The 25,605-nt window shown below is 38.8% G+C and overlaps 1 protein-coding gene across 4 annotated transcripts in view; it reads left to right on the forward strand.

Annotated features, from left to right (window-relative positions):
* The first annotated feature begins 5,077 nt into the window (after window positions 1-5,077).
* Window positions 5,078-25,605, forward strand: part of C16H11orf65 (chromosome 16 C11orf65 homolog) — a 118,048-nt gene continuing 97,520 nt past the window's right edge. For 3 of the 4 annotated variants that reach the window (XM_006053337.3, XM_025266939.2, XM_044929772.1), the window contains exon 1: window positions 5,078-5,142. The gene's annotated coding sequence lies outside the window, so the exon portion shown is untranslated. The remainder of the gene's footprint in view (window positions 5,143-25,605) is intronic. The other variant, XM_044929771.1, reaches the window with a different exon arrangement.

Here is a 25,605-nt window from a genome sequence, read left to right on the forward strand (position 1 = left end):
CATCTGGAAGTTCACGGTTCACGTATTGCTGAATCCTGGCTTGGAGAATTTTGAGCATTACTTTACTAGCATGTGAGACGAGTGCAATTGTGCAGTAGTTTGAGTATTGTTTGGCATTGCCTTTCTTTGGGATTTGAATGAAAATTACGTTAAATGTAAATGGGTTGAATGCTTCAACCAAAAGATAAATACTGGCTGAATGGATACAAAAACAAGACCCCTATATATGTTGTCTACAAGAGACCCACCTCAAAACAAGGGACACATACAGACTGAAAGTGAAGGGCTGGAAAAAGTTACGCCACGCAAATAGAGACCAAAAGAAAGCAAGAGTAGCAATACTCATATCAGATAAAATAGACTTTAAAACAAAGACTGTGAAAAGAGACAAAGATGGACACTACATGATGATCAAAGGATCAATCCAAGAAGACATAACAATTTTAAATATATATGTACCCAACATAGGAGCACTGCAATATGTAAGACAAATACTAACAAGTATGAACGGGGAAATTGACAATAACACAATAATAGTGGGAGACTTTAATACCCCACTCACACCTATGGATAGATCAACTGAATAGAAAATTAACAAGGAAACACAAACTTTAAATGATACAATAGACCAGTTAGACCTAATTGATATCTATAGGACATTTCACCCCAAAACAATGAATTTCGCCTTTTTCTCAAGTGAACACGGAACCTTCTCCAGCATAGATCACATCCTGGGCCATAAATCTAGCCTTGGTAAATTCAAAAAAGTTGAAATCATTCCAAGCATCTTTTCTGACCACAGTGCAGTAAGACTAGATATCAACTACAGGAGAAAAACAATTAAAAATTCCAACATATGGAAGCTGAACAACATGCTGCTGAATAACCAAGAAATCACAGAAGAAATCAAAAAATAAATTAAAATATGCATAGAAATGACTGAAAATGAAAACACAACAACCCAAAACCTATGGGACACTGTAAAAGCAGTGCTAAGGGGAAGGTTCATGGCAATACAGGCTTACCTCAAGAAACAAGAAAAAAGTCAAATAAATAACCTAACACTACACCTAAAGCAATGAGAAAAGGAAGAAATGAAGAACCCCAGGGTTAGTAGAAGGAAAGAAATCTTTAAAATTAGGGCAGAAATAAATGCAAAAGAAACAAAAGAGACCATAGCAAAAATCAACAAAGCCAAAAGCTGGTTCTTTGAAAGGATAAATAAAATTGACAAACCATTAGCCAGACTCATCAAGAAACAAAGGGATAAAAATGAAATAAACAAAATTAGAAATGAAAATGGAGAGATCACAACAGGCAACACAGAAATACAAAGGATCATAAGAGATTATTATCAGCAACTATATGCCAATAAAATGGACAGCTTGGAAAAAATGGACAAATTCTTAGAAAAGTACAGCTTCCCAAAACTGAACCAGGAAGAAATAGAAAATCTTAATAGACCCATCACAAGCACAGAAATTGAAACTGTAATCAGAAATCTTCCAACAAGCAAAAGCCCAGGACCAGACAGCTTCACAGCTGAAATCTACCAAAAATTTAGAGAAGTACTAACACCTATCCTACTCAAACTCTTCCAGAAAATTGCAGAGGAAGGTAAACCTCCATTCTATGAGGCCACCATCACCCTAATACCAAAACCTGACAAAGATGCCACAAAAAAAGAAAACTACAGGCCAATATCACTGATGAACATAGATGCAAAAATCCTTAACAAAATTCTAGCAAACAAAATCCAACAACATATTAAAAAGATCATACATCATGACCAAGTGGGCTTTATCCCAGGGATGCAAGGATTCTTCAATATCTGCAAAGCAATCAGTGTAATACACCACATCAACAAATTGAAAAATAAAAACCATATGATTATCTCAACAGATGCAGTAAAAGCCTTTGACAAAATTCAACATCCATTTATGATTAAAAAAAAAAAAAAACCCTCCAGAAAGCAGGAATAGAAGGAACATACCTCAACATAATAAAAGCTATATATGACAAACCCACAGCAAACATTATTCTGAATGGTGGGAAAATTGAAAGCATTTCCCCTAAAGTCAGGAACAAGACCAGGGTGCCCACTTTCACCACTGCTATTCAACATAGTTTCGGAAGTTTTGGCCACAGCAATCAGAGCAGAAAAAGAAATAAAAGGAATCCAGATTGGAAAAGAAGTAAAACTCTGTTTGCGGATGACATGATCCTCTACATAGAAAACCCTAAAAGACTCCACCAGCAAACTACTAGAGCTAATCAATGAATATAGTAAAGTTGCAGGATATAAAATCAACACACAGAAATCCCTTGCATTCCTATACACTAACAATGATAAAATAGAAAGAGAAATTAAGGAAACAATTCCATTCACCATTGCAATGAAAAGAATAAAATACTTAGGAATATATCTACCTAAATAAACAAAAGACCTATATACAGAAAACCATAAAACAGTGGTGAAAGAAATCAAAGAGGATACAAATAGATGGAGAAATATACCTTGTTCATGGATCAGATAGATCAATATAGAGAAAATGAGTATACTACCGAAAACAATCTATAGATTCAATGCAATCCCTATCAAGCTACCAACGGTATTTTTCAGAGAACTAGAACAAATAATTTCACAATTTGTATGGAAATACAAAAAACCTCGAATAGCCAGCCAAAGCAATCTTAAGAAAGAAGAATGGAACTGGAGGAATCAACTTGTCTGACTTCAGGCTCTACTACAAAGCCACAGTCATCAAGACAGTATGGTACCAGCATAAAGACAGAAATATAGATCAATGGAACAAAATAGAAAGCCCAGAGATAAATCCACACACCTATGGACACATTATCTTTGACAAAGGAGGCAAGAATATACAATGGAGAAAAGACAATCTCTTTAACAGTAGTGCTAGGAAAACTGGTCAACCACTTGTAAAAGAAGGAAACTAGATCACTTTCTAACATCATATACAAAAATAAACTCAAAATGGATTAAAGATCTAAACGTAAGACCAGAAACTATAAAACTCCTAGAGGAAAACATAGGAAAAACACACTCTGACATAAACCACAGCAGGATCCTCTATGACCCACATCCCAGAATATTGGAAATAAAAGCAAAAATAAGCCAATGGGACCTAATTAAACTTAAAAGCTTCTGCACAACAAAGGAAACTATAAGCAAGGTGAAAAGACAGCCTTCAGAATGGGACAAAATAATAGCAAATGAAGCAATGGACAAATAATTAATCTCAAAAATATACAAGCAACTCCTACAGCTCAATTCCAGAAAAATAAACGACCCAATCAAAAAATGGGCCAAAGAACTAAATAGACATTTCTCCAAAGAAGACATACAGATGGCTAACAAACACATGAAAAGATGCTCAACATCACTCATTATCAGAGAAATGCAAATCAAAAACCACAATGAGGTACCATCTCATGCCAGTCAGAATGGCTGCGATCCAAAAGTCTACAAGCAATAAATGCTGGAGAGGGTGTGGAGAAAAGGGAACCCTCTTCCACTGTTGGTGGGAATGCAAACTAGTACAGCCACTACGGAAAACAGTTTGGAGATTCCTTAAAAAAATGGAAATAGAACTGCCTTATGATCCAGCAATCCCACTGCTGGGCATACACACCAAGGAAACCAGAATTGAGAGAGACACGTGTACCCCAATGTTCATCGCAGCACTGTTTATAATAGTCAGGACATGGAAGCAACCTAGATGTCCGTCAGCAAATGAATGGATAAGAAAGCAGTGGTACATATACACAATGGACTATTACTCAGCCATTAAAATGAATACATTTGAATCAGTTCTAATGAGGTGGACGAAACTGGAGCCTATTATACAGAGTGAAGTAAGCCAGAAAGAAAAATACCAATACAGTATACTAACGCATATATATGAAATTTAGAAAGATGGTAACGATAACCCTGTATGCGAGACAGCAAAAGAGACACAGATGTATAGAACAGTCTTTTGGACTCTGTGGGAGAAGGCAAGGGTGGGATGGTTTGGGAGAATGGCATTGAAACATGTATATTATCATATGTGAAATGGATCACCAGTCCAGTTTCGATGCATGATACAGGGTGCTCAGGCTGGTGCACTGGGATGACCCAGAGGGATGGGATGGGGAGGCAGGTGGGAGTGGGGTTTAGGATGGGGAATACATGTACACCTGTGGCGGATTCATGTCAATGTATGGCAAAACCAATACAATACTGTAAAGTAAAAAAATAATAAATTTTTAAAAAAAGAGCCCCCTCCCCCCCAAAAAGCAGAAACATTCCTTTGGCAACAAAGGTCCGTCTAGTTAAAGCTATGGTTTTTCCAGTAGTCATGTACGGATGTGAGAGTTGGACTCTGAAGAAAGCTGAGCACAGAAGAAATGATGCTTTTGAACTGTGGTGTTGAAAAAGACTCTTGAGAGTCCCTTGGACAGCAAGGAGATCCAACCAGTCCATCCTAAAGGAAATCAGTCCTGAATATTCATTGGAAGCACTGATGCTAAAGCTGAAACTCCCAATACTTTGACCACCTGATGTGAAGAACTGACTCATTGGAAAAGACCCTGGCGCTGGGAAAGCTTGAAGGCAAGAGGAGATGGGAACGACAGAGGGTGAGATGGTTGGATGGCATCATCGACTCAATGAACATGAGTTTGAGTAAACTCTGGGCGTTGGTGATGGAAAGGAGGCCTGGCGTTCTGCAGTCCATGGGGTCGCATAGAGTCGGACACGATTGAGCGACTGAACTCTAATTCAGTCCGTAAGAAGGCTTTCACCACATTTCTCCAATATCTTTCAAGTCCTTGGTTGAAGTAACTAGGTGTTATAAAATGTTGAGCCCAACTTCGCAGTGTCCCTTCGGCTTCCCTGCTGTCCCAAACCCTCTGCCTCTGCGCATTTGACAATCGCCAGAGAGCTCTAACAGTCCAAGCTCTTTCACACTCACGTAGCCAAAACTTAGGCACAACAGCCGGGAGCCGAGAGGCGGGGCCGGGAGGCGGGACTAACAGGACGAGGCCGAGACGAGCAAAGCGGAACTGGGTCACGTCATTTCCGTCTGCGGCGTTAGGGAAGGCACCCGCGGAGCCCCATCCGGCGGCGATAGGCAGGTGAAGGGAAAAGGGTATCCCGTCCGCCACAGCCGATACTGCTTCCCTTTGGCTTGCGTGTGTGACGACTGGGTCTGAGGCTTCTCTCGTTCAGTGTGCTGAACGCCCCAGGTCCTTGCGGTCCGCGCCCCATCCAGCCCCCTTAATGACGTTTCCTTTCCCCGAGACCCATTGGGCGTCCAGCCTTTCGCGTACTATCTTGCCCAGGATTAACCCCTTGCCCTGCGTTCTCTCTACCCGCCGGTGGTAAACTGGCGTCGCTGTGGTTGACAAGAACTCACTGCCCATTCCTCGTGCTCTGGGCCCCGCTCCTTGCGCAGAGATACTGTCTCATCCACCTTCAGGCCTTGGTGGGAAGTACTTGTTAACCTACCTTACGGTTGTTTCCTGTTCGATCCGTGAAATGGTTTTCCGTCTTTAAATCGTTTTTAACGACGAGGCTATCACTTGTCTTAACTCTTCTGCTCTTTATATAAAAGGCCACAGGAAAAAAGGAAAAGCGAAATTACAAAACTGATAAGGATCACGAAGCACATTTGTTTATTCAATGAAACAGTAGGAAAACAAAACGGGAAGTATAGGTTCTGATCTCAGCAAGTTTGAATACTGTTTTCAAACTTTTAAATGAGTAAATGGAACTTAGACTTCAAAGATTTACCTTGTAAGGTTTTTGTCTTGAGCCTAAATAGATCAGCGGAACCATGATCTACTATAATAGAAATTTGTGATTCAGTTCAGTTCAGTTCAGTCGCTCAGTCGTGTCCGACTCTTTGAGACCCCATGAATCGCAGCAGGCCAGGCCTCCCTGTCCATCACCAACTCCCGGAGTTCACTCAGACTCACGTTCATCGAGTCAGTGATGCCATCCAGCCATCTCATCCTCTGTCGTCCCCTTCTCCTCCTGCCCCCAATCCCTCCAGCATCAGAGTCTTTTCCAGTGAGTCAAGTCTTCACGTGAGGTGGCCAAAGTTACTGGAGTTTCAGATTTAGCATCATTCCTCCCAAAGAAATCCCAGGGCTGATCTTCTTCACTCAGAATTTGCAAGTGGAACCTGGATATAGCAAAACCATCATGACTTGAACAGTGGCTTGATAGTACTTGTTAGTATATAACAACTTGTTAGTACTATATATTTCTGAGGTATTTTCACATTGATTAATTTATTTGGCACTTCATAATAAACATATATATTGTTTTTTATCTGAGGCCAGCAATTGCCCCTACCTGCTTTTCTTCTCTGGACCTTGTCCTTTTAAACATAAAAAGACTTTACCTTTCATACAAAACAATATCTTAATGTGCCTTATTATCTCCCATATATTAAAAAAACTCTTGAATTCAGCCTTTACTGCCTTCTAGCTAAATACTCCTATCTCTGTTCCCTTTCAGCACTCAAAGAATTGTTTGAATATTCTCTTTGTCAACTTTCCCACTTCCTTAACACATCTCAGGCTTTCTTACTTGCTATTCCAATAAGCAACTTTATTTGACCAAATCTAATTCTTTATTCTCAATTTATTTGACCCTCCCCAGTTGAGCACTTTTTGTTCTTGAACTGTAACTTTATTATTCCTCAATAATGCAACTGATTTCTGAATCAGATAATAATTGTAAATACTGTAAGATATTTCATCATTGTTTTGTGGTATTCATAGTGTAATGGTGACATACAGAATTAGTCTGCATTAACATTTTCAGCTTTACTCTAGACAACCAACAACAGCAACAAAAAACAATAAATCAAGCCCTAATTTGTAGTGTTTGTCATCGCCTATAATGTAAATACTCCCACACTGGTCAGTTTCAAGCTACCAACATGCCTCAGGAATTGGAAAGATATGTCCTGCAGTGCACCATAATATAGTTCCCACCATGGAGGTGCTAGTAGATAATCTGCAGAGACCTGTAGGTCTCAACCTTGGATGATTTTGCTTCCCAGGGGAAATTTGGCAATGTCTGGAGATATTTTCAGTTATCACACCTGTGCTACTGCATCTGGTGAGTAGAGGGCAGGGATTCTGCTAAACAACCTACATGCACAGAACAATCTTTACAACAAAAAGCCCAGCCCAGAGCATCTCTGGGTCACTGTTGAGGAACCGTGAAATAAAAATAATAACTACAAGGAAACAGATACTAGTAAAATATAGTGTAAGAGGAAAAATTTTTTTCTGTACTTTCTTAGGTTTTGGTGCTTGGAGCCTGCAAATTAAACTGACAAAAGGCAGATTAACAGGAGAAAGTGATACAAATTTACTTGATGTTAATATTTTAATCTTACATACATGGAAAGGAAGTGAAACCCAAAGAGGTGCTTAGCCTTGGGAGCTTGTATACTGTTTTAACAAAAGGTAATAAACTTGTGAAGTGACAAAATAAAGCCAAAGAAATTTGGGCTTCTATAGGTGATAAATTACCTTATATATTGTAAGGTTAGTACATGGGAAAGCTCATGGAGGTTAAGGGTTACTTAAGTAAGATTTGTTTGTACAGATGCATCTCAGTGCCAGTGATAATGATTATTTTGGCTCCAGGGATAATGGTTATTTTCCTCCATTGATAATGATATGGGAAAGAAGATGGGAGCACCTTCACACAGGGAAATACATGTCCTCCTTTTAGGTACATATAGGGAGAATAGAGAGCTTGTCCTACATCGGCTATTTCTCAGCTGCCATAAGTTTAAAATAATGCTTTATGCCAAAGTAGTGCTGACTAAAAAGCACAACTTGAGAGTTGCAAGTTAAGTTTTATTTGGGACAAAATGAGGACTAGGCTATAGCCCAGGAGACAGCATTTCAGATATCTCTGAGAAACTGCTCCAAAGAGGTAGGAGGTCAGTATATATATGATTTTGATGAAGGAGCGATTCATGCAATTAAGCACTTATTTTTGCTGAAGATTTCTGCTAGTCAGGAGGAGTAGAAGTCACCAGGAAGGAATTTAGTGTTTTTCTAGATATGAGATGTAAGAATTGGGCTCATAAAATCAAGTCCTGAAAATATCTAACTATCTGAACGCCTATTCTGCCCGTTATTTCCAGAGCAGAGTGTCTCATTTCTGTTCCTGACCCTGAACTCTCTACAGGGGGGTGTTGAAGGTCAGTAGCTGCAGCAGCACATGATTTAATCCTTGTAGAGGTAGATGGCAAGTGCCAGTTTGCCACTTCAAATTTATGACGTTGACAGGGGCCCATCATGGTCATAAATTTGACCATGCTTTGGGAGGCATTTCATAACCATTTCTTCCCAAGGTGCTCATTCCTAGGTCTGGTGAAGACTTTACTAATAGGCCACTCATGTGCTTTTATTGGATTAGATCTTATTAACAATAATTAAAGATCTTTGGACCACCTATCTTCTAATATATTATGGTCCAGGAAAAAATTCCCTCTTACTGCATCTTCCCATATCTAGAGTATGCTATTAAAATCATTGATTGGATACAAAATTATGTATTTGACCAACTGCTTCAAGTCACCTAGTCATCATTATTTTTGTCAGAGGCTCAGTCACATTTGGTAATACAAGAAATGCTTGTAAAATAAGCAAATTACAAACAATATAGCTAATAGCATTAATAGAGTTATAAGTAAATATTTAAGCGAAGAACTTCCCACACCAAACCAGTTTTTGAAGAGGTTATCAAGATTATGGAGTTGGTCACTTAAGGCAGAAATCTGGTTTTTCATATGGTTCACTAATTATATAGTGAAGCATATAATCATCAGGTATGAAAACACAGCATTCAGTCTCAATTATGGCACAAGTACCCTCCCTGAGATGCAGTAAGGATCTAAAGGGCAATGTGGTTTTGTAGCACCACTTTTCTCATCATAGACACCTCAGAATTCAATAGGCTAATAGCCTGGTTACTATCATTTAAAGCCGGTGGAGTGAATCTTAAGGCTTTGATATGGCCCATTACATTCCCCAGTCCTTTTGAAGGCACAAAAATAGCTGCTAAATGGTTATTCTAGTGGAAGATCTCTTGGCCCATCAGACTCATATAAATGATAGATATCTAAATTGTTACATATGACCTTGAGTCCATGGGAATCCCAGGATGCATCTTCCTATCCATCCTGGTGGAAGCCAAATCATAAATTAGTACCACAAATTCAGAGTTCCATTAAGTGCAGCCCAGTGAACCTCTGGTCATCTAACCCAGTTAGGTCCATACCAATCACTGTCTCTAAGGGTAATAATATATAGTATTGTTTATAAGGCACCCAGCCTAATTTCCTGATGTCACAAGGTTTATCATCTTTTTTAAAATATACATATATATATATATTATTGAAGTATAGTTGACTTACAATGTTTCAGGTGCACAGCATGGTGATTCAGTTATACAAATACACATTATTTTTGAAATTATTTTCCATCATAGGTTATTATAAGATATTGACTATAGTTCACTATGCTATATAGTAAACCTTTGTTGCTTATTGCATATATATTTTTTAATAAGAAATATAGCATTCTATTCATATTAAGTCAAACAAGTGGAATCAAAATGTCATTTTTTTTTAGTTAGGCAAAAATTCATAAGTTTTCTAAAATATATGTATTATACATATGTATACAAAAGCTTCTCTACTGTGTTTGATAAATTCTTGAGAAAGAACATTAAAAAAAAAGAAGAGATAGAGAAGTTGGAGAACATAAACTAAATGAAATGGGAGTACTGAATATGAAATAGAAAGAGTGAAACTAACTAGATAAAAGTAAAAGATCCTATAGTCCAGTTGTTTATAAATATGACTGCTCATTAAAAACATCTGGAGCTCTGGAGAAAAAAGGCAATACCTGAGCATTTGTATTTTTCAAAAAGTTTCAAGATAATTCTGGTATGCATCTGGATTTCAAGAAGTGATCACGTTTTTCTATTCAATCTTTTTTTTTTTATTTTTAGACTTTACATAACTGTATTAGTTTTGCCAAATATCAAAATGAATCTGCCACAGATATACATGTGTTCCCCATCCTGAACCCTCCTCCCTCCTCCCTCCCCATTCCATCCCTCTGGGTCGTCCCAGTGCACCAGCCCCAAGCATCCAGTATCGTGCATCGAACCTGGACTGGCAACTCGTTTCATACATGATATTTTACATGTTTCAATGCCATTCTCCCAAATCTTCCCACCCTCTCCCTCTCCCACAAAGTCCATAAGACTGTTCTATACATCAGTGTCTCTTTTGCTGTCTCGTACACAGGGTTATTGTTACCATCTTTCTAAATTCCATATATATGCGTTAGTATACTGTATTGGTGTTTTTCTTTCTGGCTTACTTCACTCTATTCAATCTTAATTTGGTGATATAGAGTTCCATTTTTCCACTGACCAATCATGATACAATGGTATTAAGTAAGTAATAGTTACATAATCACAAGAGTACGAGATGTTTATCAGTTTTCACAATCAATAGCCAGACAAAAAAGATAATTACAATTGCAAGCCATATTGGGAACATGATTAACCTAACAATATAAAATAATTGCATACAGTTTGAGGGGAGCAAGCAGAGTGATGTGGTAAGTGGAAGTGCATATATGCACGTTTTCATCTGCCCAGCCAGTCTATGTCTTTTGGTTGGTACATTGAATTAATTTATATTATGATAATTGTCAATATTTTCTTATTTATTTTGGGTTTATTTTGTGTAGGTCTTTTCCTTTTCTTCTGTTTCATGCCTAGAGAGTTCCTGTAGCATTTGTTGTAAAGCTGATGTGGTAGTGCTGAATTCTCTTCAATTTTTGCTTGTCTGGAAAGCTTTTGATTTCTTCATCAAATCTGAAGGAGAGTCTTGCTGGGTAGCATATTCTTGGTTGTAGGTTCTTCCCTTTCATCACTTTTAATAGATCATGCCATGCCCTTCTGGCTTGTAGAGTTTCTTTTGAGAAATCAGCTGATAGCCTGATGGGAGTTCCCTTGTATGCTGTCATTTTTCCCTTGTTGCTTTTAATATTTTATCTCTTGTCTTTAGTTTTTGTCAGTTTGATTACTATCTGTCTTGGTGTGTTCCTCCTTCGATTTATCCTTCCTGGGACTCTGTGCTTCCTGAACTTGGTTGACTATTTCCTTTGCCATGTTTAGGAAGTTTTCAGCTATTATTTCTTCAAATGTTTTCTCAGGTGCTTCCTCTCTTCTTCTTCTGGGACCCTTATAATGTGAATGTTAATGTTGTCCCAGAGGTCTCTTAGGCTGTCTTCATTTCTTTTCACTCTTTTCTATATTCTGTTCTGTGGCATTGATTTCCACCATTCTGTCCTCCAGGTCATTTTATCCATTCTTCTGTCTCAGCTATTCTGCTGTTGCTTCCTTCTAGTGTATTATCCATCTCTGTTTGTTCTTTATTTCTTCTAGGTCTTTGGTAAACATTTCTTGCATCTTCTCAATCTTTGCCTCCATTCTTTTCCTGAGATCGTGGATCATGTTCACGATCATTATTCCAAATTCTTTTTCTGGAAGGTTACCTATCTCCATTTAGTTGTTTTTACAGGATTTTATCTTGTTCCTTCATCTGGGGCATAACTGTCTGCTTTTTCATCATGATTAACTTTCTGTAATATGATTTTTGTTTTAGCTACTATAAGACTGTGCTTCTTGTTTGCTCTGCCTGCCCTCTGATGGATGAGGCTAAAAGCTTTAGGCAATGGCAACTGACTCCAGTACTCTTGCCTGGAAAATCCCATGGACGGAGGACCCTGGTGGGCCGCAGTCCATGGGGTCGGTAAGAGTTGGACATGACTGAGCGACTTCACTTTCACTTTTCACTTTTATGCACTGGAGAAGGAAATGGCAACACACTCCAGTGTTCTTGCCTGGAGAATCCCAGGGACAGGGGAGCCTGGTGGGCTGCCATCTATGGGCTGCCATCTAGTGTCTCACAGAGTCGGACACTACTGAAGCTACATAGCAGCAAGCTTCTTGATGGGAGGGACTGGTGATGGGAAAAACTGGGTCTTGTTCTGGTGGGCAGGGCCTTGCTCAGTAAAGCTTTAATCCAGTTATCTGCTGAGGGGTGGGGTTGCACTCCCTTCTTTATAGTTGTTTGGCCAGAGGCCCTGGGGTAGGTGGGCTCTATGATGGAATTAATGGTGAACTCCAAGAGGGTTTACCCGGATGAACTATGGAATGAGGTTTGTGACATTGTACAGGAGACAGGGATCAAGACCATCCCCATGGAAAAGAAATGCAAAAAAAGCACAATGGCTGTCTGAGGAGGCCTTACAAATAGCTGTGAAAAGAAGAGAAGTGAAAAGCAAAGGAGAAAAGAAAAGATATAAGCATCTGAATGCAGAGTCCCAAAGACTCGCAAGAAGAGAGACGAAAGCCTTCTTCAGCGATCAGTGCAAAGAAATAGAGGAAAACAACAGAATGGGAAAGACTAGAGATCTCTTCAAGAAAATTAGAGCTACCAAGGGAACATTTCATGCAAAGATAGGCTTGATAAAGGACAGAAATGGTATGGACCTAACAGAAGCAGAAGATATTAAGAAGAGGTGGCAAGAATACACAGAAGAACAGTACAAAAAAGATCTTCATGTCCCAGATAATCACGATGGTGTGATCACTGACTTAGAGCCAGACATTCTGGAATGTGAAGTCAAGTGGGCCTTAGAAAGCATCACTATGAGCAAAGCTAGTGGAGGTGATGGAATTCCCATTGAACTATTTCAAGTTCTGAAAGATGATGCTGTGAAAGTACTGCACTCAATATGCCAGCAAATTTGGAAGACTCAGCAATGGCCACAGGACTGGAAAAGGTCAGTTTTCATTCCAATCCCAAAGAAAGGCAATGCCAAAGAATGTTCAAACTACCGCACAATTGCACTCATCTCCCATGCTAGTAAAGTAGCGCTCAAAATTCTCCAAGCCAGGCTTCAGCAATATGTGAACCATGAAATTCCTGATGTTCAAGCTGGTTTTAGAAAAGGCAGAGGAACCAAAGATCAAATTGCCAACATCCGCTGGATCATGGAAAAGGCAAGAGAGTTCCAGAAAAACATCTATTTCTGCTTTATTGACACTGCCAAAGCCTTTGACTGTGTGGATCACAATAAACTGTGGAAAATTCTGAAAGAGATGGGAATACCAGACCACCTGACCTGCCTCTTGAGAAATCTGTATGCAGGTCAGGAAGCAAGTTAGAACTGGACATGGAACAACAGACTGGTTCCAAACAGGAAAAGGAGTAGGTCAAGGCTGTATATTGTCACCCTGCTTATTTAACTTATATACAGAGTACATCATGAGAAACTCTGGACTGGAAGAAGCACAAGCTGGAATCAAGATTGCCTGGAGAAATATCAATAACCTCAGATATGCAGATGACACCATCCTTATGGCAGAAAGTAAAGAGGAACTAAAGAGCCTCTTGATGAAAGTGAAAGAGGAGAATGAAAAAGTTGGCTTAAAGCTCAACATTCAGAAAACAAAGATCATGGCATCCAGTCCCATCACTTCATGGGAAATAGATGGGGAAACAGTGTCAGACTTTATTTTTTCGAGCTCCAAAATTACTGCAGATGGTGACTTCAGCCATGAAATTAAAAGACGCTTACTCCTTGGAAGGAAAGTTGTGTCCAACCTAGATAGCATATTCAAAAGCAGAGACATTACTTTGCCAACAAAGGTCCGTCTAGTCAAGGCTATGGTTTTTCCTGTGGTCATGTATGGATGTGAGAGTTGGACTGTGAAGAAGGCTGAGCACCAAAGAATTGATGCTTTTGCACTGTGGTGTTGGAGAAAGACTCTTGAGAGTCCCTTGGACTGCAAGGAGATCCAACCAGTCCATTCTGAAGGAGATCAACCCTGGGATTTCTTTGGAGGGAATGATGCTGAAGCTGAAACTCCAGTACTTTGGCCACCTCATGTGAAGAGTTGACTCATTGGAAAAGACTCTGATGCTGGGAGGGATTGGGGGCAGAAGGAGAAGGGGACGACAGAGGATGAGACGGCTGGATGGCATCACTGACTCAATGGACGTGAGTCTGAGTGAACTCCGGGAGTTGGTGATGGACAGGGAGGCCTGGCGTGCTGCGATTCATGGGGTCACAAAGAGTCAGACAAGACTGAGCGACTGAACTGAACTGAACTGAACCAAGAGGGTTTACACCAAGGGGACCCTTCCAGTGCCCCTGTCCCTGCACTGATCCCCTGCAGACCATGCCTTCACAGGAGGCCCTCCAACACTAGAAGGTAGTTTTGGTTCGGTCTCCTGTGGGGTCACTGCTCTCTTCTGGGTCTTGATGCATGCCGAATTTTGTTTGTGATCTCCAAGGCTTGAGTCTGTTTTTCCCCCAGACCTCTGGCAGTCCTATAATCAAATCCCACTGACCCTCATGGCCAGATTCCCTGGGGATTCCCAGTCCCTTTGTCAGATCTCCGGGCAGGGAAGCCTGATGTGGGCTTCAGAACCTTCACAATAGTGCAAGAACTTATTTGGTATTATTATTCTCCAGTTTTTGGGTTATTATTCACCCACCTGGTGGCTATGGGATTTGATTTTATTGTGCTTGTGCCCATCCTACTGTCTCACTGTGGCTTCTTCTTTATCTTCAGATGTGGGTATCTTTTTCTGGTGGCATCCAGCATCCTCCTGTCAGTGGTTTTTCTTCAGCTAGCTGCAGTTTTGGTGCTCTCACAAGAGGAGATAAGTGCACGTCCTTCTATTCTGTTATCTGAACCAGAAGCCTCAAGGCTGATCATCTTTAACATAATACATAGAGGAGCTTTTTTACTTAAATGACCATAAATTAACCACATAAATCCATCCCATAATTGTGGGAGGTTTCCTTCTAATAAACAGGAGGTTACAATTTTTGATTGAGACTTAGCTTATTGTTCTGATTGAGCTTGAGTGACCCTAAAAGAAAATTTGTATGTATGGCCAGGATCAGAGCAGGTATTATTAATTGGCCAGATGAGAGGATCCCAGAGTAGCCTGAATACAACTGAACTTTCTTTCTTCTAATATAAATTTCCTGAAAGCCATCCAGTCAGAGCCTTGGAGTGGAGAAATCTTCACCAAGGTAATCCGGAAGTACTTAGACACAGGTAATTATCCACATAACCAATAATTGGATTGATTTTTAAAACTGCTATAGGATGGTGTCAATGATAGAAAAAACATTTGATTTATATACAAAGGTCCAAGAAGTCATGAAAACATTATAAATGATCATATGAATCATGTCCAGTATCTTAGATAACCTGTCTATCTCTGATGTTGCCTTCTCTTCCTGATGTGAGTATAGTTTCTTCTCTCTTTGAGCATTATTTTAGGTGAGTTTGAGGTCAGCAGACCTCTCCATACAGTCCAGTGCAAGGGTCCCTTTTAAGTGGGAAATATGAATCCAATTCCCTTTAGTTTTGCTGCACATGAGTTAGTTAAGTATACCTGGTGAGGGCCTTTCCATCTGGGTTGTAGAGAGTCCTTTAAATGATGTTTTTTCCAATATAAATAATCCCCTTGTTGCAGGCTTGGGGCATCTGATTTTCATCCAAAGATAGATTAATGAGATAGTTTCAAAACAAACTTCAGCTCAGTCGTGTCCGACTCTTTGCAACCCCATGGACCGCAGCATGCCGGGCCTCCCTGTCCATCACTAACCCCTGGAGTTTACCCAAACTCATGTCCATTGAGTCGGTGATGCCATCCAACCATCTCATCTTCTTTCGTCCTCTTCTCCTCCCACCTTCAATCTTTCCCAGCACCAGGGTCTTTTCAAATGAGTCAGCTCTTTGCATCGGGTGGCCAAAGTATTGGAGTTTCACCTTTAACATCAGTCCTTCCAATGAATTTTCAGGACTGATCTCCTTCAGAATGGACCGGTTGGATCTCCTTGCAGTCCAAGGGACTCTCAAGAGTCTTCTCCAACACCACAGTGCAAAAGCATCAGTTCTTTGGCACTCAGCTTTCTTTATAGTCCAACTCTCACATCCATACATGACTACTGGAAAAACCATAGCCTTGACTAGATGGACTTTTGTTGGCAAAGTAATGTCTTTGCTTTTTAATATGCTGTCTAGGTTGGTCATAACTTTCCTTCCAGGAGTAAGCATCTTTTAATTTCATGGCTGTAGTCACCATCTGCAGTGATTTTAGAGCCCAAAACAATAAAGTCTGCCACTGTTTGCACTGTTTCCCCATATATTTGCCGTGAAGTGATGGGACCAGATGCCATGATCTTAGTTTTCTGAATGTTGAGCTTTAAGCCAACTTTTTCACTCTCCTCTTTCTGCCATAAGGGTGGTGTCATCTGCATATCTGAGGTTATTGATACTTCTCCTGACAATCTTGATTCCACCTTGTGCTTCATCCAGCCCAGCATTTCTCATGATGTACTCTGCATATAAGTTAAATAAGCAGGGTGACAATATGCAGCCTTGATGTACTCCTTTTCCTGTTTGGAACCAGTCTGTTGTTCCATGTCCAGTTCTAACTGTTGCTTCCTGACCTGCATACAGATTTCTCCAGAGGCAAGTCAGGTAGTCTGGTATCCCATCTCTTAATTCTGCTTATAAAGTTACAATTTACCAAAATTACTGTAAGTCATAATTAGTTGGAGGGAAGGTTTCCTTATACATGGAAAACACGGATTTAAACTAGTAATTTTTCAGATAAAAAGCCATAAATATTATAACAATATTCACCAGTTCATTCAGTCTCATGTAACTAACCTTTTTTTAAAAGAGTTTTATGAAGCTATTGGGTTTCCCATTAGAATTCTTTAGTTTCTTACCCAGTTCAACATTATAGTCTGGAGGTCAGAAACTTACATTTATCCAAAATTTCTTCCTATAAATCTTGAAGAGGTAGCATTTCCCAAAGGCCTAAGAATAAAACCATAACTGTCTATAATGACAAAAGACTTAAGTAGGCATGTTTAAAATCTGATTACAATGCAGTTGACAAAGAAACTTGGTTACTGCTGTGACACACAACAGTTTGGGATAATAACTAGAATTATTATTGCTAACATTTTGTAAGAACATGTCATATCTTTAGGAATTCTATATAATTTCTGGTATATCTGTATTACTAATAGTAAGCATTTTTAACCTGAGAAGATTTATCATTCATTCGACAAAATTTCTCATTCAATTTACACACCAATTATACCTAATTAGTTTAATATCTCTCTTTGGGATGTTTCAGGGGCCCTTTAAAGTATCCCAAAGTTAGCTAAAGGTTAAAAGTACCTCATTAGAATTTGATTTAGAAAATTTTGTCAAAAAATACCAAAAGGGCTTAGAACACTCATAGGATGTAATAGTCACTGTGATATAATAGTTATTCACTTAGCCAAAGTAATAATAAAATATTTCAAAGGCAAATACAGAATAGATCACTTAAAAGGTAAAGAACTTAAAATTTATTTTTTTTAATTTTATTTTATTTTTAAACTTTACATAACTGTATTAGTTTTGCCAAATATCAAAATGAATCCGCCACAGGTATACATGTGTTCCCCATCCTGAACCCTCCTCCCTCCTCCCTCCCCATTCCATCCCTCTGGGTCGTCCCAGTGCACCAGCCCCAAGCATCCAGTATCGTGCATCAAACCTGGACTGGCAACTCGTTTCATACATGATATTTTACATGTTTCAATGCCATTCTCCCAAATCTTCCCACCCTCTCCCTCTCCAACAGAGTCCATAAGACTGTTCTATACATCAGTGTCCCTTTTGCTGTCTCGTACACAGGGTTATTGTTACCATCTTTCTAAATTCCATATATATGCGTTAGTCTACTGTATTGGTGTTTTTCTTTCTGGCTTACTTCACTCTGTATAATAGGCTCCAGTTTCATCCACCTCATTAGAACTGATTCAAATGTATTCTTTTTAATGGCTGAATAATACTCCGTTGTGTATATGTACCACAGCTTTCTTATCCATTCATCTGCTGATGGACATCTACCTAAAGAAACTAAAGACCTATATATAGAAAACTATAAAACACTGGTGAAAGAAATCAAAGAGGACACTAACAGATGGAGAAATATACCATGTTCATGGATTGGAAGAATCAATATAGTGAAAATGAGTATACTACCCAAAGCAATCTATAGATTCAATGCAATCCCTATAAGCTACCAACAGCATTCTTCACAGAGCTAGAACAAATAATTTCACAATTTGTATGGAAATACAAAAAACCTCGAATAGCCAAAGCGATCTTGAGAAAGAAGAATGGAACTGGAGGAATCAACCTACCTGACTTCAGGCTCTACTACAAAGCCACAGTTATCAAGACAGTATGGTACTGGCACAAAGACAGAAATATAGATCAATGGAACAAAATAGAAAGCCCAGAGATAAATCCACGCACATATGGACACCTTATCTTTGACAAAGGAGGCAAGAATATACAATGGATTAAAGACAATCTCTTTAACAAGTGGTGCTGGGAAAACTGGTCAACCACTTGTAAAAGAATGAAACTAGAACACTTTCTAACACCATACACAAAAATAAACTCAAAATGGATTAAAGATCTAAACGTAAGACCAGAAACTATAAACCTCCTAGAGGAGAACATAGGCAAAACACTCTCTGACATACATCACAGCAGGATCCTCTATGACCCACCTCCCAGAATATTGGAAATAAAAGCAAAAATAAACAAATGGGACCTAATTAACCTTAAAAGCTTCTGCACATCAAAGGAAACTATTAGCAAGGTGAAAAGACAGCCTTCAGAATGGGAGAAGATAATAGCAAATGAAGCAACTGACAAACAACTAATCTCGAGAATATACAAGCAACTCCTACAGCTCAACTCCAGAAAAATAAATGACCCAATCAAAAAATGGGCCAAAGATTAAAATTTATTATCAAAGGAAGTTCAACATCTTAAGAAAACTTGTCAGAGAGAAAAGCCCAATTCAGATTTTGCACCAGCCTACTTTTAAATTCATTTACTCAAATTTATTTTTAACTTAGTCAAAAAAATAAAAATAAAAAAATAAACTTAGTCAATCCTGACCATGCATAAAACTCTTTTCTTGGGGTCAACTTTCCATAAATCTTTCACCACTTTCTGTACCATCACTTTATTTTATTCCCTCCAGAAACAGCCACCTATAAGTCAGCCCTACGTCCTTTTCCCTTAATAAAATGCAACTCCTTTCCTCATACCTCCTTTACTAAAATCGTACACGCTACTTTTCTTAAGCATCCATGAAACATAAATCCAAATAATTTCTTGAAAAATGTGCTTTCTTATATAAAATGTCTCAATGTGGCACCAAACATTTATTAATAGTTCTAAACCTTTTGTTTCTCTGTAAAAGGAAGCCATTTGACAATTAATGTTTCAGTATCTTGTTTGTGAATGACCTAGCTATTCAATAAACCTCCATCACTTAATTTAGCACAACTCTAGAATTTCAAGTTATCAGAATCTAGAGAGAATATTTTAGATATACATTCCTGAAGCATAATTATTCTTAATACAGTTTATCTAAAAGCTCTTATCCCCTTTACATTTTCTTTCCTTAAACATTTCTTCACATCAAGTCACTTTCCTTGCTAACAGATTTCTAAAAGATACAACAAGATTTTGTTTAGCTTATATTAAATATAGACACAATGGAAGTATTGTACTTAATGCTGATGACTCTAAACACATGTCTATATTAATTAGATCAACAAACTTAAACATTAATACCAGGTATTAATTTAATTTTGAATACTTTACAGTTCACATGAACTATAAGTTAATTCTAGCCAGTTACCTTCTGTATTTTTATTTTTTAAAAAATTTTTATAAGTACGGCTTCCCTGGTGGTGCAGATGGTAAAGAATCTGCCTGAAATGTCAGAGATTCAGGTTCAATCCCTGGATCAGGAAGACTCCTTGGAGAAGGAAATGACAACCCATTCCAATATTCTTGCCTGGAGAATTCCATGGACATAGGAGCTTGGTAGGCTAGAGTCCATGGGGTCACAAAAAGTTGGACATGACTGAGCGACTAATACTTTCACATAAGGGTTTAATTTCTTTTAATCCAATTAAGTAGAGCTTACTTACAAGTTAAATTTGATTATAACCATGCAAAGTAAGAACAAAAATAGCGCATGCATAAACGTACTATCCGGAGAAGGCAATGGCACCCCACTCCAGTACTCTTGCCTGGAAAATCCCATGGACAGAGGAGCCTGGTGGGCCGCAGTCCATGGGGTCGGGAAGAGTCAGACACGACTGAGTGACTTCACTTTCACTTTTCACTTTTATGCACTGGAGAAGGAAACGGCAACCCACTCCAGTGTTCTTGCCTGGAGAATCCCAGGGACTGGGGAGCCTGGTGGGCTGCCGTCTATGGGGTCACACAGAGTCGGACATGACTGAAGCGACTTAGCAGCAGCAAACGTACTCTCAGAGAGAATGGAAGATCTCATAGCTTCATTTTCTAAACCTAGTCATGAATCAGATATCACAATATAAAACTTACTAGTTGTAAAAACAGTTGGAATAAGTTAAATTTTAAAGAGTTTTTTCCACTCCTTTTTTTAGTCTTAGGAATCAGAGATGAGCTAAATGAGTGATCCTGAGAGCTCTGGTCTCAAGGCACAGGTAGAGAAAATCAGGTTCTCCTCATAGAATTTATTCCCTCAGGATCAGAATTCTGAAGAGATGTATTGTTTCCTCCAAGCTAGCTTTCTCTGCTTGTTGGGGATTAAACAGAGATTGGTTAACCTTTGACTGGTGCTCTATACTTAACTGGCACAATTGAAGGTTCATAATTTTCATAGATATCTCCTTCACATGCTAGCAAGGTAATGCTCAAAATCCTTCAAGCTAGGCTTCAACAGTACATGAACTGAGAACTTACAGATGTATAAGCCGAATTTAGAAAAGGCAGAGGAACCAGAGATCAAATTGCCAACATCCACTGGATCATAGAAAAAGCAAGAGAATTACAGAAAAAAATCTACTTTATTGACTATGCTAAAGTCTTTGACTGCATGGATCACAACAAACTGTAGAAAACTCTAAAAGAGATGGGAATATGACCTTACTTGCCTTCTGAGAAACCTGTATGCAGGTTAAGAAGCAACAGTTAGAACCAGACATGGAACAACAGACTGGCTCAAAATTGGAAAGGGAGTGCATCAAGGCTGTATATTGTCACCCAGCTTATTTAATATATATTTGGAGTACATCATGCAAAATGCTGGGCTGCATGAATCTCAAGCTGGAATCAAGATTGCTGGGAGAAAAATCCACAACTTCAGATATGCAGATGATACTACTCTAGTGACAGAAGGCAAAGAGGAACTAAAGAGCCTCTTGATGAAAGTGAAAGAGGAGAGTGAAAAACCTGGCTTAAAACTCAGCATTTAAAAAACTAAGATCATGGCATCTTGTTCCATCACTTCATGGCAAATAGATGGGGGGAAAATGGAAACAGTGACAGACTATTTTCTTGGGCTCCAAAATCACTGGAGACAGTGACTGCAGCCATGAAGTTAAAAAACTCTTGTTCCTTGGAAGAAAAGCTATGACAAACCTAGACAGTGTATTAAAAAGCAAAGGTCTGTACAGTCAAAGCTATGGTTTTTCCATTAGTCATGTATGGATGTGAGAGTTGGACCATAAAGAAGGCGGAGAGCCAAAGAATTGATGCTTTCAAGCTATGGTGCTGGAGAAGATTCTTGAGAGCCCCTTGGACAGCAAGGAGATCAAATCAGTCAATCCTCTAGGAAATCAACCCTGAAATATTCTTTAGAATGACTGATGCTGAAGCTTAAGCTCCAGTACTTAGGCCACCTGATGTGAAGAACTAACTCATTGGAGAAGACCCTGTGCTGGGAAAGATTGAAGGCAGGAGGAGAAGGGGATGAATTGAGGATGATGGATGATATCACTGATTCAATGGACAGAGTTTGAGCAAACTCTGGGAGGTAGTGAAGGACAGGGAAGCCTGGCATGCTGCAGTCTGTGGGGTTGCAAAGAGTCAGACACGACTGAGCGACTGAACAACAATGGTTTTGAAAAGTTGGTCAGCCAGTATAGCAAGTGCATTTGTGTGTAACTTGGACCAATCTGGCTTGTGGCTTTTGACTAGAGTAGCCAAATCCTCATCTAAACATTCTAAAAAGGCAAAGTTAAGCAAAGGATTATTTTGGAGGTTAGGAATAATTCAGGTGTCAAGTCAGAATGTTGCTTCAAAGTTTCTTTCAAACTTTTCATAATAGTCCATAATTGATTCATTCTATCTTTGCTTGCAACTGTTGAATCTCCGTCCAGTGTATGATTTTTGGAAAATGCTCTGGCATAAGTTCAAACAATTTCTGAGCTAATGCCTTGCATTCATTGTGAGCCTATGGTTCAGAATCCAAGAAATGATATTTTAATTCTGCTTTATTCATTCCCTTGCTTTGCTTTCAGAAACTAACAGCTGTATTATTAATATAGATTTGAAAACCTGGGCTTTTGGTTCAAATGGTTAACTCAGATTCCTTAGCAAAACCCAAAGGGGGGAAAAAACCAACAATGGATCATGACTTAGATTTGGAGATTCCTTAGATAAGAATCTTTTTTTTTTTTTTTAATTTTTTTTTTTAATTTTATTTTATTTTTAAACTTTACATAACTGTATTAGATTTGGGTCTGGGATGTGTACATAACCACCAAGGATGGTTCACCTCTCCCTGTAATACATTTCTTCTTAAAGGGAGCTATAATCACTTCTGATTTCTTTTCCCCTTATTGGGGAAGAGGGAGAAGTAGAAGGCAGAGGAGTTGGAAGAGAAAGAGATAGCATCTGTGCCAGGCAATCCAGATAGAAGAGGACACATGGGAAAAGCAGAGGGAGAGACAGAGTCAGAGTACTATAGCAGATTTTTTTTAGTTCTGATACAGTTTCAAACAATTAATTGTTGGTTTCCTGCAAAGAAGTTATGCTATCATTTCCTCTTGTAGAAGCTTCTAAATCTCTTTTAGAAGCTTCTAGATACCACTCAAAGTAATCATTCCATTCAGTTGTTTGATCTTAGAGCTGGCCTTTTTTCTAGCTGTGTGTGCAAAATATAAATTCTGGAATATCAGAAAAACTCCAATGTGGTCATTTTAGGTTGAGATCTTCTTTAATTTCCCCAATTAAGTAGACACTTGGCAAGTGTGAGCTTTTGTTTTGTGCATAAACCTGGCTGATATGTTAGTCAGAGACTGGCTTTCTGATGCCCCTTGTTTCAGTGTTTGAGAGGCTCTATTTCCCATCTTAAATATGTCAGGGGTACAATTTACTAGTGAAGTCATGTAGTGGGCCAGTGTGCTGCTTGTGAGCTTAACTCTCTTGATGTCAGCCGAGAGTTGTCTCAACCCTCTTACAAGTTCCAGTTTCTCCCTTTGGTGGTCCAAGACCACGTCAGGTGCTCAGATCACTGAATGGCCAATTTTTATTCATGACCCCTGGATGAACAAGTGTTCTAATTAGTGAGTGGGTTTCCCTGTGGGACCACTCCGTGGTGTGAAAACTCTGCACCCACCACTCCTGTAAATTTCTCAGTAGCCCGAGAAATCCATAACTGACCGAGAGGAGACTTGTCCATTTTCTTCAGAGCAAAACCCTTATGTAGTATCTTCACTTTTATCCTGCCAATTCTATTAAAGCAACTTAATTGAGGAATTGTGTCAGATCAGCCTCTTACCTAACCACTCAACACAGACCCCTGTCTCCTATAATTGCAAACCCTGGTATCTTTTAACCACCCCTCCCAGTATCTTTCACCTGAGTGGCTATTTCCCTGGTATCTTTCAACCAGGCCACCTGAGTATCTTTCAGCTGAAGGGGTGGCAGGGGGCAGGTACATGCTATTCACAGCCAGATAAAGCTCAGGATATCCAATATGGGAGATCCAAGAACCAGGAGACACTTAGTTAAATTTACCTGGACTCTCCGAGGAGGCAGATAAGTGAAAGGGCCCTTTCCTGGAAGCAAGGCTCTGTTTTTTTGTAGAGTTCAGGTGAAATAGAAAAATCCACTCTGGGTCCCTTCATAGTCACCATAACTGCTGACCGAAAAAGTGCACAGTATGAAAGGTGTGAGTTAAGTTTTATTTGGGGCAAAATGAAGACTATAACCCAGAAGACAGCATTTCAGATAGCTCTGAGGAACTGCTCCAAATAGGTAAGGGAGAAGTCAGTATATATATATATATCATTTTTGTGAAGAGGGAGTGCATGCAATCAAGTGCATATTTTTGCAGAAGATTTCTGCTAATTAGGAGGAGCAGAAGTCACCATGAAGGAATTTAGTGCTTTTCTAGATATGAGAAGATGTAAGAATTGGGCTCATAAAGTCAGCTCCTGAAAATATCTATCTGAAGACCTATTCTGCCAGTTTTTCCAGATCAGAGAGTGCCTCATTTCTGCTCTCTACCCTGAACTCCCTTAAAGGGGTGTTGAAGGTCAGCAGCTGTATAAGCACGTGATTTAATTCTTGTAGAGGTCGATGGCAAGTGCCAATGGCAAGTGGCAATTTGTAGTTGACAGTAGCATATTTTGGGGTGATATAGTCTGATCCCCTTCAATAGGAAGGTAAATAGTTAAGTGATGAGTTTTGAGTGTATATTACCTTTATTTTATTTGATTGTAAGTTTAAGTAATTTAATTTTAAAATAATGACTGTGTATAAAAACTAGCTCACAAAATTCTCAAAAATTTAAAATTTGACTCTACTGAAACAAGTCAGCTCTAGTACATTGCCAAACCATGCCAGCCAATTTTCCATATGATGATAGTGTGGCTCCTGCCTATTTCTTTTACCTCTCACTCTTCTGCCTCTTCTCTAAACTCCAAGGGCACTGTTTTCTCTTTTTCTACCACTTGAACACAACAAGCTCCTTATCTAAAGACATTTTTATCTTTTGTTCCCTGTGTCTGGAACCCTCTTCTACCATTTTCCCATGGTTCCCTCTTTGCATAATAAAAAAGTAGGGTTTCCTAATTAGAGAGGCCGTCCTTGGCTGTTTGTATTAAAATATCCCTTGGTCATTCTTTATCCCTACTCTGTTTTATCGTTGTTGCACATGCACTTCTTTTGGTTTTTATCTCCATATTTTAAATAGCATGTTATTCTACTTTTTATATATTACTTTAATGTATATTTATTAAAATAAATCTTTATTTTATTTTTTCCATTTTTAAAATTAATTTGTATTAGAATATGGTTGATTAACAATGTTACCTTAGTTTCTGCTGTACAGCAAAGTGAGTCAGTTATACATATATTCACTCTTTTAGATTCTTTTATCCTATAGGTCACAAAGTACTGAGTAGAGTTCCCTGTGCTATATTTTAATAGTTCTTATTAGTTATGTATTTTATATATAGTAGTGTGTATATGTCAATCTTGATTTCTTTTAGATGTGGCTGTTTTCTGATAGCCTCTTACAATATAAAATGAGAAATTAGCTCTCTTACACCAACCATATGTACATA

Source organism: Bubalus bubalis, chromosome 16 (genome assembly GCF_019923935.1).
Source record: "Bubalus bubalis isolate 160015118507 breed Murrah chromosome 16, NDDB_SH_1, whole genome shotgun sequence".
NCBI classification, from domain to species: Eukaryota; Metazoa; Chordata; class Mammalia; order Artiodactyla; family Bovidae; genus Bubalus; species Bubalus bubalis.